The sequence below is a fragment of the Aulonocara stuartgranti genome (genome assembly GCF_965226115.1).
Source record: "Aulonocara stuartgranti genome assembly, chromosome: 7".
Lineage (NCBI taxonomy): Eukaryota > Metazoa > Chordata > Actinopteri > Cichliformes > Cichlidae > Aulonocara > Aulonocara stuartgranti.
This window is the reverse complement of record NC_138945.1, coordinates 63808688-63828345: the sequence shown is the minus strand read 5'-3', so window position 1 is coordinate 63828345 and position 19658 is coordinate 63808688. Positions and strand designations below refer to the sequence as shown.

At 39.1% G+C, this 19658-nt stretch overlaps 1 protein-coding gene across 4 annotated transcripts in view; it reads left to right on the top strand.

Moving 5' to 3' along the window:
• Positions 1 to 19658, top strand: part of rassf7a (Ras association domain family member 7a) — a 39125-nt gene that overhangs the window by 900 nt on the left and 18567 nt on the right. Inside the window, exon 2 of one of the 4 annotated variants that reach the window (XM_082541401.1) lies at positions 4736 to 4862. The exons of 1 other annotated variant lie outside the window; for it this stretch is intronic. The gene's annotated coding sequence lies outside the window, so the exon portion shown is untranslated. Of the gene's footprint in view, positions 1 to 4735; positions 4863 to 8117; positions 8206 to 16539; positions 16958 to 19658 lie in introns of those variants that run through there. 2 more of the 4 variants (XM_082541403.1, XM_082541400.1) reach the window with 2 other exon arrangements.

Below are 19658 nucleotides of genomic sequence, written 5' to 3'. Positions count from 1 at the left end.
ATGTTTGTTAGCATCAACGTTATGTAACAATATTTCAAGGAAATTTGTAATGTGTATATATACATTTTTTTTGTCAGCATAGAAAATTAATGCTGAAAAACTTTTTATTGAGTGCAGCCCAAAGGAAGCGGCATTTAGTAGTGCAAACAAAATGAAGGGCATTTTTATGTCCTTCTTTTTCAGTGAGTTACTGCCAGAGCACCAACCACTCCACCCACCAAACGGGTAACAGAATTCAAGCTGTCAATTTATTCAAGGCCGCCCAACAATATAGGGCAATAGCAGTGACACCGCAGAAGTCAAGTGTAAGCACAAAAGTAGCCTATGTAGTGATTTCCTGTGAAATTTTAAATAAAAGTATAAATAACTGATTAACACTTTAACAACAGCAATAAGTGAAGTAACTTAAGCCTGTAACTTTTAAGGAGATGCTCAGTATTCACACATACTCTAATGGAACTTGAAAAATATTTTCAGCCTGCGATGTTGTAATCTTAGTTGAGCTTTTTCACCAGTTCTTTAAAGCTGTGCTTTTCCACTGCGTAACCATGTCAGCAATTTCCATGTTTGCTCTTCCTGTCAAAAGGAGTGCAACTAGCAAGTGCTTCAGCAATGCTCAGTTGAGTCATTTGTTTACTTTTGGGCCACACATTACCAGCTGCTCTCCTTGTAGCCTGGTTGCACATGACGGTGTGTTTTCGCCTCAGTTGGTGAAACAAGTATGTTTATTTTGTTTCCACCTTCAGCAGGAACAGATTTCTTGCATATTTCCATAGCGCTGTGTTTTGTTGGTGGTTGGTGAAGTAGTTCTCGTTTTGCTATAACGTCACTGGAGGTTGACATGCAGCTCTTGCTATCATACATGTCAGATGACAATGACTGGAATCATTAGGGACGGTACGGTATGGCATGACCATAGTGTCTATGTAGACTAAACATTTTTGATGGAGGTGCTGGCCATTGGTACACCTGACACGTTGACATATTTTCACACATCATTTGTATTATTTTTAAAATCTAAATATGTTACGTCAACACCGATCTGTAGTTGTCAGCCATTTTTTTTATTGGCCTACTGATGTATCTGCATTTTGTGCTGATTTACAATCTGCTTATTGTTTGGCTTGATAGATAATAATGAAAAGTACACATCACTTTTCCGCATTATCTATTTCTTCAAATGTCTTTATCGACAGTCAAAACTCTAAAGGTCAATAAATGGAAAAGCAACAAAAATATTCATAAATTGCTGATGCAAATAATTGATTTTATAAATATATCACATATATTTCTACCAAGTATTCAAAGTATACCTGTATACAAAGACGTTTATCAGTTTATTTACTTTTTATCTGTTATTTATGTTTGCCTAGCTATTCTGATGTGAGGCGTTTTAAGATTGATTATTTGTATTTGGTATTTGATTCTTCCTCGTATTGATTTCATGTATCTCCTCCACTTCTCATATGTTGTTTGTACTTCTCTGTCACATCCCTCACACACCATGTTGTATTATATTGGCTTCTTCCTTCTTTTGAAAAAATAAAAACTTTCCCACTTCACTTTTTAAAACAATTGTTCAGCTCTGTAAACTGTTTTTGTTTCCTCTTCATGTTTTACTTGGAATCACTGAGTGAAACCGAGTACTGAGTGGTCTCCTTTAGTCCATTCAGATTAATGCAAAAGTGCAATGCAATGCCCTTTAACAAACTTTTTTTTTTTTTAAACTTAACACCGTGCTTTGAAAAAGTTGGAACAGGTACATGCAGCACACTGTACTTTAACAGCTCTTTGTGTTTGTGAAATGAAGGATAGACAGCCAGAAACGGTACGCTACACTGCAGATGTTAAACAGTGCATCAGATACTTTCTCCTGACAGATACAACAATCACCACAATACCAGTGCTCACTGATAAGTATTCTTCTATAAACAATCACCAGTATATGTCGGCCAGTAATTTACCCCCAGTTTAGTCAATTTTAAATTGAGGAATTTTATTTTTTAAATTTAATTGAGTCTGCTACCATATTTGACACAAAGCTTTGCATCATCTTGCAATTTCTGACTATTTGATAAGTAAATGTCAATTATCTTTTTCTCCTTCTTCATCTTTCGGCTGCTCCCTTTAGGGGCCACCACAGTGGATCATCTCCCTCACATCAGCCTATCCCTACCATCCTCCTGTGTCACACCAACTCTCTGTATAGCCTTGTTCATTACATCTGTGAGTCCTTACATTTAAATTCCTCACTTTCGCCTCCAGACTCCTGCTTTTCCTTCTCTCTTTCAATCCAATAAGGCAGGAGAAAATAATCTCAAACTCACTCACATCATAGACTCTCGGGAGCAAATCCGCACGTGGATACTTTGTAATTACGACTTTTAATTAATTTAATTGAGAAAATGCATTCCTATTTCTTCTGAATATTCATAGAAGAAAGTTATTAAGACTGTCGGTCACACACTTTTAGAAAGACTGACAAATAACTCAATGTGTCATTGTATGAATGGGTCAATCTTCAGGTATCTCCAAGCATATCCCAAGAATCTGTGATAAGCCTAGAGCTACAATGTGTGTGCTATCTATTGATAAGCTGGTACAGGATTGTTAAGCCTCTGGCAGACCTCCCCATAACCTTTCTTTCTTTTTTTTTTTCATGACTGTCCATGCAGTTGATACCGGCGGCTCTGTCGTCTTCATTTGCTGAGGCTTATTGCTGTTATTGTGTCGCCATTCATGTTGTAGGGAGGTAATTGAGCCCCTTATTTCTTGCTAGATGCCTTTGGAGAATGAGACCTACCAGCCACAGCTGAAGCAGGGTAATTTAGTGTCACTGAAGCAATGTATTAAAAGGCAGATGATTGTGTTCAAGTGTTCACTATATTGCAGAGAGAGTGATGGATGTGTGATATCATCAGGGTAATAAACCATCTGCCTATCACTTGTAGACCATATTTGTCTCACTGCTTTGTAGGGGATTTACAATTAGCTGGAAAGCCTCACTACAATTTACTTGACTATTCAGGGAGTGCATAGTGAAAAAAAAAACAACAAACTAATTTTGAAGTTTAGGTTTATTAAAATGGTCTAAAGTGGAAACATAAATAAGTCATGACAACAATAAAATAAACAAATGTAAAAGTAGCTTTGAAAAGATTTTAGCTTAAAACAGCTGAATCCGTTTAGACTGAAGAATCGTTGGCCATTCATGCTCCGAGATAACACTAACCTGTGGGGGAGTGATCGTATCCAGCCCAAGGGGCAGGATAGGATCAGTAATAAGTTCTCCTGTGCACATGGATTTCAGATCACGCTTCAGTCATCTGTTGATATTGGATCAAATAAATCAACCTGAAAACGGATTTCTGCATCGCCACTTCCTACAGATGATGCAGCTTTGCTGGCTTCATTTGGCTCAGACATCTGCTGTGCTCTGGGGCTGTTTGTAAGTCGGGCGTATTGAAGTGTTTGAGATGATGCAGTTACCGATTTCCAAGTCTTCAAGCCTTTCGGTAAACACTGGATCGACTCCTTTGGGTTTTAAGAGAAGTACCTCCATGAGTGCTGTTAAGATGGAATCTTGTTTCTCCCAAGTTCCTAGTATTAATACTCAATATTTTTTCAATGCAGTTACAAATTGTGTGTGTGTGTGTGTGTGTGTGTGTGTGTGTGTGTGTGTGTGTTTTTTTTTTTTTGTTTTTTTTTTTAATGGTCTATTAGTGTTTTCTTCTGATAATTGATTCATTTTTTTGCTATCACACAGTTACAAGCTATACACACTGTTAATGGCAATATTGTGTGTGTGGTGTTAAGTGGGGGTTCCTCAGATTGTTTCAAGTAATTCTAAATGCACTACTGAGCTGTTGGTAATGAAACCGGCACGAGTCCCTGCTGCTAGCACCACAACCACTGTTCAGTCATATTCTCAGCCTTTTTTTTTTTTTTTTTTAATCCTTTTCTTCTGCAAGAGAGCAGCTGAAGCCAGTATCTTATTACATTGGGGGGGGGCATAGTAAACTGAGATGACTGAGAAAGCCCAAATTTTCCCTTTTCATGATTATAGTGGTCTAATGATGGCCCAACAGAATATAAAATGTTAATCTAACATTTACACATACAGCTGTTTTGTTTTTATTAAAGCTGGTATACGTGTGATGGGTGGTTTTGGTTAATGTTTCATGATGACAACAAGTGTCATTTGGTCATGATGGTGTCCTGTCAGAAAGTGTATGCTAATGCACTACATGTAATAAAACATTACTAAAGTGGAAAGGAAGTTATAGAGTGTGTCAACTGTTCTTTTAATATCCTATTGTTAACAGGAAAAAAAAATAGTTTCCAATTTATTTCATGTTGAGTTTAGACTGTGGAAAAAGTTTTTTCACTCAAGCGTCAGGTCAGCTATACTTTGAGTTTCTTTCCCTTTCTATCCTTGTCTCTTTATCTTAGGTCCTCTATCACCCCTCCACCCAAAAACGCCATCCTTCTTTTTTATTCTCTTCTCCTCTCTCTCAGTGTATAGGGAGTGGTGTTTGGGCAGTCATGTGACTTTTTGTCTGAACACAATTGCCGGTGTTTGCCATTGGCCATTTTTCTTTGAAAGAGCGTTGGTTTCCCGGGTAACGGGGAATGGCGGCACCACTTCGCTTTTCTCTCCAGCTGCCCCCTCCCGTCTGCGTTGTTCTGACCTGGTCTCTCTCTCTCTTTCTCTCTGTCGCCGTCTCTTCGTCAGGCTGTGGATCAGGTAGCCTGTGAGCACGACACACACATACAGTGAGAGGGTTGTCTCGCTCTTCCTCCTCTCCTTCTTCTCCTTTTTCATCAGGCTGGCAGTTGCAGAGTCCATTAGACTGCAGGAGGTGAGTGAAACAAATGACCTTATTTGTTTAGATTTAGGTGCTTTTTTTTTTTTTTTGTTGCGTTGCACTGTTTCTTTTCTAGCTGAGCACATGGTTGAACTTGTTTAAAATACTAAGTACTAAACTATCCACCTACTAAGTAAATAGAGCATCCAGTACAAATTAGTCAGTGATTAAACAATCATTACTAATTGGAACAGTAATCTTAAAGGTAAAAAATAAATTGGCCTTATTTTAGAGATACTCTAACTCTAATGTCCATGTTAGCAATAGAGTGGGAGCACTATTTGATGCTTGTTAAAAAATATTTTTTTTTAACTCTAACCGTTTGATCTACTGGGATTCCTGCTAACTTGTATGTGTCTAGCACAAAGTTTTATCCATGTTTTATTTTGAAATTTAAAGATATGGCATCACGCACTCATTTTACACATTCCAAAAAGGAAGGAAATCAAAGTCCATCAAGAGGCAAGTTCACTTCTTAAGCATCTTGCTGATGTCTCTGGGTAGTAGAGCTGGGCGATATAAGATTTTTTCATATCACGATATGTTTTTTTCATTTCAGGCGATAACGATATCTATCACGATATAAGCCAAATAACTATATTTGTAAGATTTAAATGTGCCGTTGCTCACAAGTAAAATGTGAAATAATCAGCAGCTTGTTTTTATTTAAATATTTATTTCCCATAATAAGTTCAACAGGGTAGGTGTACTTAAGGAACATGAGACTTTTTCAGATAAATAAAGGCAAATATTGCAAACTACACAAAAGGCAGCCGCTAAAGCGTTTAAGTTTCAAAATAGAACAAACAAAACATTGTCAATTCCACTTAGAAACAAAATATTAATTCTAAAAATAAATCTTAGTTTGTTTTACAGAAGAACAGACAAAACTGACTAACTTTTGTCAATATCAAATAAACTGAGAACTAAAAGGAAATTCTCAATCTCTCCTTGTTGTATAGCTGAGCTTTTCAAACAGTTTTAACAGTTACTTTAGTCTGACAAAAGCCAAATGACGAATTAGCGCTTCCAGTCAGAGACTGAGGCTACGTCCACACGTACACGGGTATTTTTGAAAACGGAGATTTTCCGTTTTCGTTTTTAAAAAATAATCCCGTCCACACATAAAGGCAGAAATGAAGGAAAACGCTGCTATGAACATGCCAAAGCAGCAGATGGAGCTAGATTCCTAACCGTGCAGAAATGTTGGCCAATCAGAAGTCTAGAAGCCTCGGTGGGAAAAAGTAAACAAAGCTGGGGCATAGAAGCAGAACCGAGTCGTATGTGTGGAGGGACAGTAACTGTGTGTATATGTAAGCATTTAAACACTGCAGAGAGTAGAATTAACAGTATTGTAGAAATTCATTTCACCGAAACAATAACGTGGCGCACAGTGTGACGTCAAAAAATGCGCACACCTTTGACGCTGCGTTTTCTCCGTTTTTCTAGTCCACACGTAAATGCAAAATCGGAGTTTTTACAAATCTCCGTTTTCAGTGACCAAAAACGGCGTTTACGTGTGGACGAAAGGTGCAAACGCATAGAAAATCTGTGTTTTCAAAAATACCCGGGTACGTGTGGACATAGCGCATGCACCAGTTTATTAGTTTATTGTATTTCCAGACTTGCTTTCGGCACAATTTACAGTGCACGCTACTCTGTTTTTTGTCAGACTTGAAATAGCCGAAATACCTTCACACTACGGAACTTCTATGGCTCTTCCATCCGGCATTGGAACCATCATCTGTTTTCCCTTCGGTCACGCTCGGTTGATTTTTCTAGTCGGCACACTCATTTCCTCCATTACCTGGGTGGTACGTGGCTGGCTGCTTCCCAAACAAACACACGTGCAGCTTGGCACTTGTGCTGTAAGTAACAAGTCACGTGACGTGACGCTGCGGCTGTGATTGGTTCGGCTCTGCGCTACGTAATTTGGATTGGCTTTCTTTTTTTTGTTTTTTTGTTTTAAGAGGACAAGAGCGGCGAGGTCTATCGCGATAGTTTAATTTTTCTATCGAGAAAAAGTTATATCGCGATACATATCGTTATCGTTCTATCGCCCAGCTCTACTGGGTAGTTATGTGAGGAGTAACTTTTTAAATCCCCGTCCAACTGAATGAAAGAAGTGATGCTTGTTTTCGGAACAGAATGATAATTCATTAATGGTCTAATTCAGAGCGCTGATACGATTACATTTCTGCCCATCCAGTGAGAGTACTGAAGAAATACTCTATTGATTCATGTTATTCATGGAAGTCAAACACACAAAAATAGAGAAGTGTGCTTGCTACAGTGAAGTTGAAACTGTTCTTCCTCTCTGCTACTTGCATCCATCACTGCAAAAACATGATTGGCTAACATAGTTCCTGTTTGGACTGTTGATTTGATCTTTCGAGATATGGATGGGGAAAAACACGGTCTTTGACAGAGGTCTATAACTTTGTGTTTAGGATTTTGTAATCAAGCCGGCTGTCTATTAAGTTGTCTCTGAGGGAAAACTGGCTGGTTCACATATGGGCTGATAGTAACTAGTGCAAACAGGTAATTTAATTAAGTATCAGTATTAACCATAAGAGCCCAAAGCTATTTTGTGGGTAATTTCTAATAAATACCTTTTAAATAAATCTCTTGGGGAAAAGCTAGCTAGTCATACATGCTGTACTTTAATTATTTTTTGGAGCCTTCTGACTTTAGTAGATGGTGCAGTAGTGGAGAGTAGAAAAGGCCTTGCAGCGTATGGTTGCCTGCTCACCCTGTGAGCTAAACTGGCGCCCATGTTTTCATAAATCTTTAAGGTGTCTGGGTTATTCATTATATTGTTTTTATTTTTCATACAACGTGTCTGCTTCATGTTTGGGACATCGCAGAGGTTTTCTATATATTTAGAATTTGATTACTAAAAACTATTTTGCACAGAGAAAAAAAAAATTGTATAATCTGCTCTTAGAAATAAATACACGGGTAAAGCTGTTATTTGGAAAAACGTTTAATCTTTAATCTTCAAAATATGATTTCTGTGCCAGGTTAGATGAACATCATCATAGAGAGCAGCTCTGTCTTGTTATATATATTTCCCCACTCATCCGTGCTGGCAGTCTTTATCCTTCAAGCTTGGGTCCTCTACAAGAGGTCTGGGAGCTAGAGGTTCCAACGACTGCACTCTGCTGGAGTAGGATCTCGGATGTCGTTCCTGGGATCTGCTGGAGCCGCTCACACAGTTTGGGGTTACTGCCTTGAATTCTTCATGTAACCCCTTCTGCTGGAATTACCTGTATAGTAGCGTCCCAACAGCTCCTTTGTCTACTTCTGCCTTCTTGTTCTCCAGCCTTACACAGCTGTAGGTTTTTGTGTGTGTGTGTGTGTGTGTGTTTGTGTATTTTGTATGTATTTAACTTGTATTTTACTACTTTGCATTTTCACTGTAAACCTGCATAGGTTTTTATCTTTTCATCTTCTGTCTTATGCACATTTAAGGCTACGTCCGCACGTACATGGGTATTTTTGAAAATGGAGATTTTCCGTTTTTGTTTAAAAAAAATAATCCCGTCCTCACGTAAGCGCAAAAATAAAGGAAAATGCTGCTAGGAATATGCCAAAGCAACAGGTGGCGATATATTCCTAACCGTGTAGAAATGTTGGCCAATCAGAAGTCTAGAAGCCTCGGTGGGAAATAGTAAACAAAGATAGGACATAGAAGCAGAACCGAGTCCTACGTGTGGAGGGACAGTAACTGTGTGTGTATGTGTAAGCATTTAAACACTGCAGAGAGTACAATTAACAGTATTGTAGAAATTCATTTCACCGAAACAATAACGTGGCGCACAGTGTGACGTCAAAAATGGCACACACCTTTGACGCTGCGTTTTCTCAGTTTTCCTCGTCCACATGTACATGCAAAAACTGAGTTTTCAAAAATATCCACCCTGGCAGGCGTTTTTAAAAATCTCCGTTTTCAGTGACGCCGTTTATGTGTGGATGAAAGGTGCAAATGCATAGAAAAAGCTCAGTTTTCAAAAATACCCGGGTACGTGTGGACGTAGCCTAAGTACAATGAATTTTGCTATATAAGTAAGTACAACTGCCATAGTGCTTTCAGGCTCAAAGCATGGTAGTAGGTCCTTGGTTATGATGAAGCAGAGAACTAAAACAGTCATGGCTGGCATGGGTTTTTAAATGTCTCACAGAATATACTGTGCCCTAAACTGTGTGGAGATTATATGAACATTATTGGCCTAACTTATTTCTATGTTGTAATGAGAGCTGAACAATAACCTCGGTTATTCTTGAATTTCCATGAAAGATTCAACAGCTGTCTGTGATCTGTGCTCCACTCATCGTGGCACGGACACAATAAGGCCTGTGTTTGGGAATGAGGCCAATTTGAGAGGATTTTAAACATTGGTTGCTGTCCTGAAGTGGTTCCCCTTGAGCTTCATTTCTTAGGCTCTACCAACCAGGTGGTTGCTTCTGTGTTTGGTTACTGTGGTAACACTGCAAAGTGGCTCCCTGCCCCTGCCTCAGGTGTACTTTATCTTATGACCCGAAGGACACTTTGCACATACAAATACACATACACTTGCACTCCCATATACAAACACACACTAGGACCTTGATTGCTGACACGGGGAAATATGAAAGACGACTTTGTCCATTCTAGAAGTGACGGTGTAGTGGGAACAATGTTGTTATATATGTTGGTTTCTTAGGTTTATCAGTGTTAATTCTAAGAAAAGGAGCCTTTGCAGATATATTTTCTTCACTCCTGACTTTAAAATCTCTTAAAACTAATGAAGATTTGAGTCTCATCTGCGTTCATGTTTTGTATAAAGCCATTTATCTGTGCTTTTTTTTTTCTTTTTTTCTTTCTTTTTTTGCCAGCTTACATTGGGGCCAAATTTAGGGCTTAAAGCATTTCAAGCCTGTTGTTACTGACTGAGGTTTAACTCTGCACAGTCAGTTCATGAAGATTTTAATTTAATGTTTTTTTTTTAAGTATATCCGTTTCTTGTCTGCATTAATCGTTTGTAGACTCAGTAAGCGGGAAACAGGGCTGGAGTGGGTGTCATTGATCCGCAGTCTGGTATTGCATTGCTGATGCAACCAAGAGGAAACTGGTGCCGAGGCCTTGTTGTTGCCTCTGACTGGCTGCCATGATGTCACCACTGCTGACCCGACAATCCTGACATTCCTGCTGATAGAGGTTTTATGCAGACGTGGAGGGCAATATGTGAGAGAGATGCACAGACTTGCACACATACGGCCTTTGTCTAAGCACTGATTAGTAATCTGGCATATACACCAACACACACGTCATTAATTCAGTCTCACGCATATGCCCACTCCAGCACACTCAAATGCTCTACAAGCCGAATAAAGACGGTGATGGCGAGTCTCATCAGCTTCGTTAAAATTCAACAGATCTTTAAGTGTCTCTGCTTGAATTTTCGGTGAATCAGTTTTGCATTCATTCTGTCCTTCAAACTAAAATGTCTATCGTTAAAATGGTATGATTAGAGATTCATTTTGCATTAGTGTTATCACTTCTTTGTCTCTCTATGCGCCTCAGTTTTTTGGGGGTGTTTGAGTATTTGCTTATAATGCTTATTTTTATTTTACTACAAAAGACTTTCTATAGTACAGCTACAGCTTTCCTTTGATTCAGCCAAGCCACAGAAGGAAAGAGATGACAGGCCTGCTGCGGTGAAAGCTTTTAAACGCTGCTGTTCCCGCAGGTGCTTGGATAGTCCTTTCACAGCAAAGGCCAGTATTGTAAACAATGTTAAGAATAAGTGGTTAGAAAATGGAGTGTGACATCTGAGACCATATGGAGGACAAATGGAAAAGGATTTGGACTCAACAAACAGTTGTAAGAAATAATGTAAATCAACAAACTGAAGACTGGAGACAAAGGTGTAGACGAACAGGCTGGGTGTCTGTGAGTGTTCAGTGTGGCTTCTGCCTCACACTGTGTGAGGTTTACAAAGCTTTTGTTCACATTTGACCCGACCCCTAACCTGCACCCATCTGATAACTCCCCTCTCTGTAACCTGGATTTCCTGTCCATCCACTTCTTCACTTTGTTGGGCTTGCTCGACACACTTGGCGTGATAAAGCTACCTCTGGCTCTACCTCTTTGTTATTGAGTGAAACATACTAACAAAGGACATAATTTGCATGCATGATAAATCACAACATATGTTAATGCTTTACTCAGCATATTGAAAAATGTTGAAAAAAAAAAATCACAGTAACTTTGTATTATGAGTGAGGTTTTGTGATAATTTTGTATCACAATCTAGTGATTACTACCTGTAGAAGACAACACCTTAATCTTGCACTAATTTCTCTTTCTTTGTATTCTCGCTCTGTAATCGCACATTAGCTAGGATTGTAATTCATGGGTTTGGTCCTCCCTTTTTCTAAAGAAGTCTTTGGGTTAGTCAGGCCCTGAGGCTGAGACAAACAGGCCCTCACAGGATTGTCTTGATCATTACAAGTATTTTTCAACCTCCTAGGACCTGGCGTCCACATATGTGGACATCACATTTTGGGTTATTTAGACTAAAATACTCAATTTTGCTCTACAAGGGCCTGATATCCACTTACGAGGACATTATACTGCTACTGTTCTATCAAAATTTTAAACGAATATCCTCATATGTGGCTCTTATTTTTCTTAAAAACAAAAATAAGGTTAAAAAAAAAAATCTGGTAATTCTTTGTTTTTACATTCATTGGGCCCCAATATGCCCAAATATCAAAGAGAAATTAAAAATGCATGTCTTGGAAGAGTTTGGGTCTTAGGAGGTTAATAATGCCTTTATTGAACTTTTAAAGGGCGTAACAAATAAACAGCAAAAAGAACAATAAAATGTTTCTATATTATTCATATCCTTGCAGCTAAATAAAAAGAAATAATAATTCACTGTCACAAAACCAAGTAGCTCGGAATGTTAAAATATGACACAAAAATGAGCTCCCTTAAACCGAAAAAAGAAAAATGTGAAACAATAGTAACAAATAGCAACAAGAATATGTCTGGTGTGTTTTTATTATAGTGATTTAATGTGGCAAGAGTCACATGTTCTCATGAGGCAACTAAAGTGTGTTAATCTGAGGTGTTTATTCACAATTCCCTTTCAGCACAAGCTGATATCAAGTCACCTGCTGAGGTTGCAGTTTCCATATCTTCACCCCATGCTTTTGCATATAATATGATGCATTCGTATTCATAAACGGACTATAAAATTCAGATGAAGCCCTTTATAATCACTTTATAATGACTTGTTGATTTTTGTCTTTTTTCCCCTCCTATCACTTCCTTTTCTTGTATGGGAGAGAGAAAGGAAAAATTGGAAACAGCTGCTACATCTGGTACAAACAGTCTATCCAACTTTGTGTGTCACAGCTCTCTCTCCCTGTAGCATTGAGGCTGGTTGTAGTATCCATTTACTGATAGGAACAGCATGGGGCAACACAGTGTGACACTAATGGCACAGCTTTTTCTCCAGAGACAGTGTCTTACCAGAAAGCGTGATTTTTAAGCAGTCGAGATATTTTGAAGTACTAGTTTGCTGCTTCCAACACGAAGACACTGAAGATAAACACACTGCAGCGTGTGATCGCTGTCCAAAAATGTATTTCATCTCTCAAAATAGCTTTTCATTCAGCTGCTCAAAATGCAACGTGATGCAATGTGTGACGCAGCAATGTTTTTGAATGGTGGTAACTTTGTCCTGAGCCAGTCTAGACTGGTTCTGAATAAAGAAGCAGAAAAAGAGATGATGGAGAAAGTGCCAGAGTGTAGCCAAAGTCCTGACAACTTGGAAGCTGTGAAAGCCAACTGAGAATCTCTTTTGCTTCATTGAAGCGGTCTTAAAAAGAGTGATCAGAGAGCGAGGTGGCTTTCTGTATATTTTTCTGTCTTTTCTATCCTGTTTAGAAGAATTCAAAGTTTGTTTACCTGGAGTGTATCAGCTGATCCAGTTGACCGTGTCTTGCTGTCATTTTCCTTTTGTGCTCACTTGTCATCCCTTTGTGTTCAGATTCACCTTGGCGGCAGATTGTCGAATCACCCGTTGTTATTTGTCAGGCGATAATGCGGTGACATGTATTTGCTTTCAAACCACAAATCATCTTGTGATCCAAGTTTCTGGGAAGAAAACAAAAGTCTTTGTCTGTTCTTGATGTGGGATGTGCTATATTTACATCTCAACAGGGCAATTACCTTCACTGGCAAAACCATGTTGTCTGTCATAATGATACACAAGACATAGCTGCAATATGGGAGCACCAACATTGGCCTGACCATAATGAGACAGCAACCCTATACTTAGCCATGTTTGGGAAAAACAGAGCATTACTACCTTGTGTTGCTTGAGAATGAAAACTGATGTCAACAAAAGTTCAGGATTTATTTTTATTTTTTTTAAAGCTTGTTTGGCGTTCTGAAAATAGAAGTGTATCATTCCATTCGTTGTCCAGGTTTTAGTCTTAGCCAACCCGTTGACTACTTGTTGGAGAGTGCTTTTAGTGAAGGGTTGAATTAACTGAGGGAAGAAAATGGTGGTGGTTTCAACAGGGGAGATGGAAATGGATGAGCCTTAGGAGCAACTTCATGCTATTCATTGTTGTTGAATAATAGCCAACAAAGACAGTGTCAGCATGCATTCCCCTCTCTTTGCTCCCAAGTTGAACTGCTGCCAGACACAGCCAGTCTATTTTTCACTCTCAGAGCCATCTTCTTGCCTCTCCTGAGTCGAGTTATGGATGGGTCATCTTTAGACAGACTTACAACCACTTGGTCGTTGAAGTATTGCCTTAGTTTATAGCTGGTGTTTCGAAACCGCTGTGTGACATTTTTACTTTTTTTTTTTTTTTTGAATGCAGATAAATGATAAAGAACTACTTGAAAGACTTGCCTCGAAAAGTGCAGGTTTTAAAGCTGTTTTGGCCTCATCTTTGTTTTCTTTAGCGTCTTTGCTGAATGCAGAGGCGGAGCTGGAAATTGAGAAGGGGAGGGGGTTGCAGGAATGTTTGAGTCACAGGAAAAAAGGGATGATATGTAGAGCTTGACAAGGGGGTGTGGGGTGGGGCACAGCAGTGGGAGGTACCCTGAGGAATGCCTGGAAGGTGTCAGCAAAGTCTGGGAGGCTTTGGACTGATTATCCTTTACATCACAATGCCCTCTGTCTTAAATTAAGTGGATGTGGGTCTGTGGACGGACGAGCAGATGATCCATTTACAAGTAATAGCCCATCAGGACCCAACAAGTGTGGTTACTTTTTTAACTGTGGCCTTTTGGACCTAAGCACCACCTCAGGAGGTTGTTCCCCTATTTTATTCAAGAGGGGTTTAAATTTTGTCAGACATCATAGCTCTTAGATGTGTCAAAAGCTTTGCTGTATAGACAGAACAGTGAAACACTTTACACTGATGGGAACTGACCCTCCGTGAGCCTCTGAGTCAGCCTGGCTAAAAGCTACAGAATTCTTCGCAGGGATCTTTTGTTTTTTGCATGATTTAATTCATCAAATTAATGCAATTAATCCCCAACATCTATTTTTGGAACATCTGCTTTATACAATGTGCACGCTGGTTATTAGGCACTGTGACTGCGTGTCCTCATTAGTTTGGTTGGAATACAGTTTGTTGTCAGATGGAGGCAAAGTAAAGAAAAGGATGACAAAGGTTTTGTTGATCGTCTGCTGCTGCATCTTTGCATCAGAGTTCCAAAACTACAAAGGATTAAAGTAGAGGGGAAGTAAAAAAATTGCTCTGATATTTTGTGACACTAAAGGAAAATTGTGAAATTGGCCTTTTTATTCCCTTGGACTTGGTTAGTTTTTACTTAATTAATGCCACAAAACACATTGATTATAAATTAACTAAAAAGAGGTGTAACTAAATAAGAACTGATGTATTAATTGAGAATGCTAAATGTCACTTATGTCAGTATTGGTGTATATATATTTGCACCACTTTATAGTTTAAAGAACTTCTGGTAACAGCAGGTGTTCCTGTAAGATATGCTGCTGAGTATTTGGTCTCAGTCTTATTAATACAAGCAAATTTTTGGGATTCTCATCAGAAATATTTGCGTATGTTTTCTGTTCATGTAAAAGAGTGTATCAACTGCTACATTTAAAAAAAAAAATAATTATCTGGTTAACATGCAAATCTGTAATCTTGAGATTACATGTTGCCTCTAGGTGAAAAGTTGGAGGAAAATATATGACATGCCACCTGGAGCTGTAAAATGTCCATGGGTACAAATTGGTGGCGCGATCGATTGGTATCAGAAAAGCCTCAGGGCGATATGTAGATTCATTGAAATTCTTCTTTTTATGCATTTTGAAAATGTATTATTATGAAAAGTCAAAGGAAAAGATATAACATGTGCTTTTGAGCTGAACCTGTGTCTCAAATTTATAATGAGGTTGTCAGTAGTTCACATAAGAAAACTACCACTGTGGTTAAATGGTATGCAGGTGTATGTGTTAGACATGAACTTATTACTTCCGCGGCTGCACTTTGTTTTTCATGTGCGAGGCACAGTGGAGGGGTGCCAGACAGAGAGCGGGGATCGCTTCATACTGAAAAGAGCCATAAAAGTTTTATTTTATTTTTTTCAAAACCCATGAACGTGTTCATTTTAAGCCGTGACAGTATGAAGGGTGTTGTTTTATGTTGCTATAAAAACTGGTAACAATCAGTTTTTAATGTGTGCTTTATTTAGCATCATATAGGCTGTTATAGTCTCGGTGCTAATATATTAGCTCTTTTGCTTCATTATCTGGGCCTCAGTTAGTCCTCCTTTTAAACTCGAGATGTTTGCTTGCTTTTACATAACGTCTAAGTGGCCATTTTCTAGTTTCTTCTGTAGGGAAGATAGTGAGGGAGAAATAAGACACTAAAAAAATAGTTTACGGTTAAGATTGAGGGAGACGTACGGATAAAGATGAGGATAATGTCAAGAGAGTGGGGTATGGCTCATGCTGGGGGCTCCCACACATTCTGCCTAGCCCATTGGTCATGCATGTCTCAGCTCTGTGTGTGTTTGTGAGAGAAGGTTATGGAGGTAGGAGCACAACTCAAGATTGTTACATTATTTTAAAATGTTAAATAGTTTCTATCCTACTTTTGTAAAGTAATGAGTTTCTCTTATAATGTGACTGTGTTGCTTTCTGGACAGTAGTCATTAGATTTAAGTTGCTTCTTTCTCTCATTTTCCCACAGGGCGTTGCCTGACTCAAACACATGCACGCATACACACAAACACACACACACGTTGTCCAGTTCCACCTGGTCTGTCGGACTATGACCTCATTCCAGGAAAAGGAAGAGAAAATCACCTGACAGACTCATTTGTGTAATCAGCTGTAACCAGAGGCCACTGCGTGTATGTCTAATGCCTCGAGCTACCGATTGTGCTAACAGCAGGGAGTTTATACTGCTCTTAATTTTTAAATTCTCCTCTAAGTAGTCCTTTGTGTCGTTCAGAAATACAGATTGCAAACAGAAGAACTGCAAAAATTGATGCTGATAGAGTACGGCAACACACAAAACACTCTTTCAACTACCTGAAAAAGGGGGGAGGTGATCTGATCTGTCAGCACAGCAAGAAAGGGTGGGGAGAAAAAGAGTGAGAGAGAGAATGGACTGGCGGGGAGGGTGTGTTTCTGTGTGGGTGAGAGAGACGGCGAGGAGGAGGAGTGTAGAATGACAGAGGGAGAGAGAACTCTGGCACCTCTCAGATCTCGGCTGTGGCGAGGGCTCCTGGTTGAAGCACATTCCTCAAGCAGCCAGCGACGAAAAGGCAGCGGGACAGTGCGGAGGAGAAGTCGCGACATCCTTTAAATCTCTTCGTGACCACATAGGACTGCCTCTCACCTCCTCTCGGCTCACGCACTGCTCACACAGACACTTGCTAAGCTGCGTAACGCACCAGCCGCTCAACCAGCTCTGCTGCCCTGTCAGAAGTAAAGGATTTCCCCGATTGAGGCACAGGGACAGAAAGAATAAAAAAAACTGATTGAGGAAAAGAAATTTAAATCACTGAAGAGGCGGAAAGGCTTCTCTTTTACTCGGTAAGTGTACGGGCTTCTTTTGGTGATTGTTTGAACGTGTCCTTGACTGCTTGAATCACGGTGTCAGGAAGTTTCTCTGAATACAGCCGGCTTTGCCGTATGTTCCAGCATGCACGTAAAAACCTGTTATTATTACTACTATAAATACTGTTAGTTTTTATTATAAATGGCGAGTTTCTGTTTGTATTGTTGTTTGAATGGCATAATAATGAAGAGACTCTTGTGTTATGTCTGTAGAGTGATGAACTGTGTCTTTACATGTACCTGTTGACACTAGACCCGTCACCCAAGTATTCTTGCCTGAGACAAAAGGACCCAAACCTGTTTGGAGGAAACCTCATTGACTGTGCACTTGTGCAATTATGCCCCTTCCCCCCCTTTTTTCTTTAAAAAAAATAAATAAATAACTTTTTGTGTCAGTCACAAAGCCAGCCTGCCTGTGCAAATAGTGTAATGTATCACAGGCTGCTCTTTTTACTACCCCAGGATTAAAGATTAATTTATGAAAGTCACGGGCAGAGTTCAGCTCACTTACTGCACGTTCCGTGCTATACATCTCAAACACTGTGCAAATCTAATGCACCAAATCCAGTGGAAGTGAGCCTATATAAACGTTGACTCATCATTATGCATGGCTAGCATCTTAGTTACAGATTCTCAGCATGGTTTGTGTTAGACAGTGAAGCTCATTAGCAGGCTGTATTTGTTGTCCAATCAGGGCTGCTGGTTTTAAATCCCTCTCTCCAGGAGGGAATTTTTTTTTTTCCAGGTTGTGGGAGTCAAACAGTTACACCTCGTGTGTTATCTCTGTTAGTATGTTTCACAAAGTTGACTTGTTTCCAGAAAGATAGTGTCAGAATAATAGATGGTTAAGGGAAGGGAGCCATATGGACTTTGACCCAAGCGCTTGGTTCTAATTATTTAGTTTTAGGTTATGTAATCGTTAGCAGTTGTTATACTACAGTGTGTAACCCAAATGATCAGTCCCACCTGATGTTTGCTCAGAGTTATCAAGGACAGTAAATTTATTATCCTAAGTAAATGTAGTGGACCATATTTGCTTGAGATCTTTGAAGGGAACAGAAGTATGACGATTTAATGTACTAGAAAACAGAGTGGCTATTATAGTCATAAGAAAAAGCCACATGTGAAACGTGAAAGGCACTTTTAATTAAACATATTGTGGTTAAAATAAGATCCCTTTATGTTGCTCAAGTGTTTCCAGCTGTCAGTAGAAAGTGACTAAAGCCTGCTTGAATAATGCCATGTGCCACTTAGCATATCCATGATGTAATCGCATCATATTTGCCTCGGCCTAGTGTCTGCCCTTTCACAGCTGCTATAAAAACATTTTCTTTTTTTCCACCTAAATTTCCAGGAAAAGTTTGTCTCACATACATGATTTTATTTTATTTTCCTGTTAAGTAATAGTGACTGAAATGCAGCCCATTAAGACTGCGTTATTATGTTATTATATTAAATCAGATTAGATTACTGCAGTCACTTCAAAGCCATTTCCAAGCAGCTGCTCTTCATGGCTAAAATTGTGCTTCTATATATGCGATATCACTTAAAAATAACGCATACAAATAGTTTGAAAGTAGAGCTGCATTATGACTTTGGTTGTGTGTACAGGAAAATGTAAGATGTCCCATTAAAAAAGAGGAAGTTGGTGGACATGCACAGCTCATTTGTCTGGTGCAAAAAAATCAAGCGATTATAAAGGAAACGATCAATGTTGGTTCAAAACATCATTCGAATTGTTGCCAGGTGCATTTATTTATGTCATTTTTTAATGTCACTGCAGGAGGTACAAAGTTGCTAAGTTCCCAACAATAAAAAGAAGTTGTGAGCAAGTGGAGCAGGGCTTTGGTTGCAGATACAAAAGAAAGTTTTGGCACCAAACTGTGGCTTCTGTTTACGTAAAACTATGAATAAATAACTCTATTGTACTATGAACATATGTGAAGGCATATCTGCTGAAGGTTTGAAACCATATTAAGTCGTAGCACTTGCCTCGATGTTTTCAACTTCAACGGCTATATTTTTGCAGCAATTTTTTATTAATATGCAACAATAGCCAAAGGGAAGAGTATCCAGTTTATCATCACCAAGGTAAAGCCGGCTGAGCGGCAGGTTTAAGAAAATATTAGTGCTAATGTTTAAAACTTTCACTGCTGCATGGCCCGGTGGTAGGAACTCTGTTATGAACTATATAAATGGTATTATCTCATCCTTTGAAATATTTTCAAATGAGATAATGTGATTTAAAAGGCGGTATACTCCCTATTCCTAGGAATGCATCATAAAACGTTCAACTTTTATTCTCAGCCTTATTTTCTCTCTGCTACCCTTCAAGTCTCCATCAAGTGCTTAGATATTTCTTATTTTCTGTCACATGAATGAGCCTTTTTAGCATTGAGACAGTAGAGTGTCCTGTGAGAGTGGTTGTGCCTTGTTCTCTGCAGTGTTATTTTTAATGCTCTTTTCCTGCTTGAATACACAGATGGACTCCTCTTCTAGAATAGTCCGTCTGTCTCTCTCCGTCTCTGTCAGTGTGTCTGTCTGTCACTCAGCTCACATGGCAAGGAAGGCAAGCCTGCCCATGCACAGCAAGATATCTCTTGGGATTCTTGATGGGAACTTTCGAAGTCATCCTTCATGCTGTGAAGCGTCTGAATTTCTCACAGTCCTTATCAGT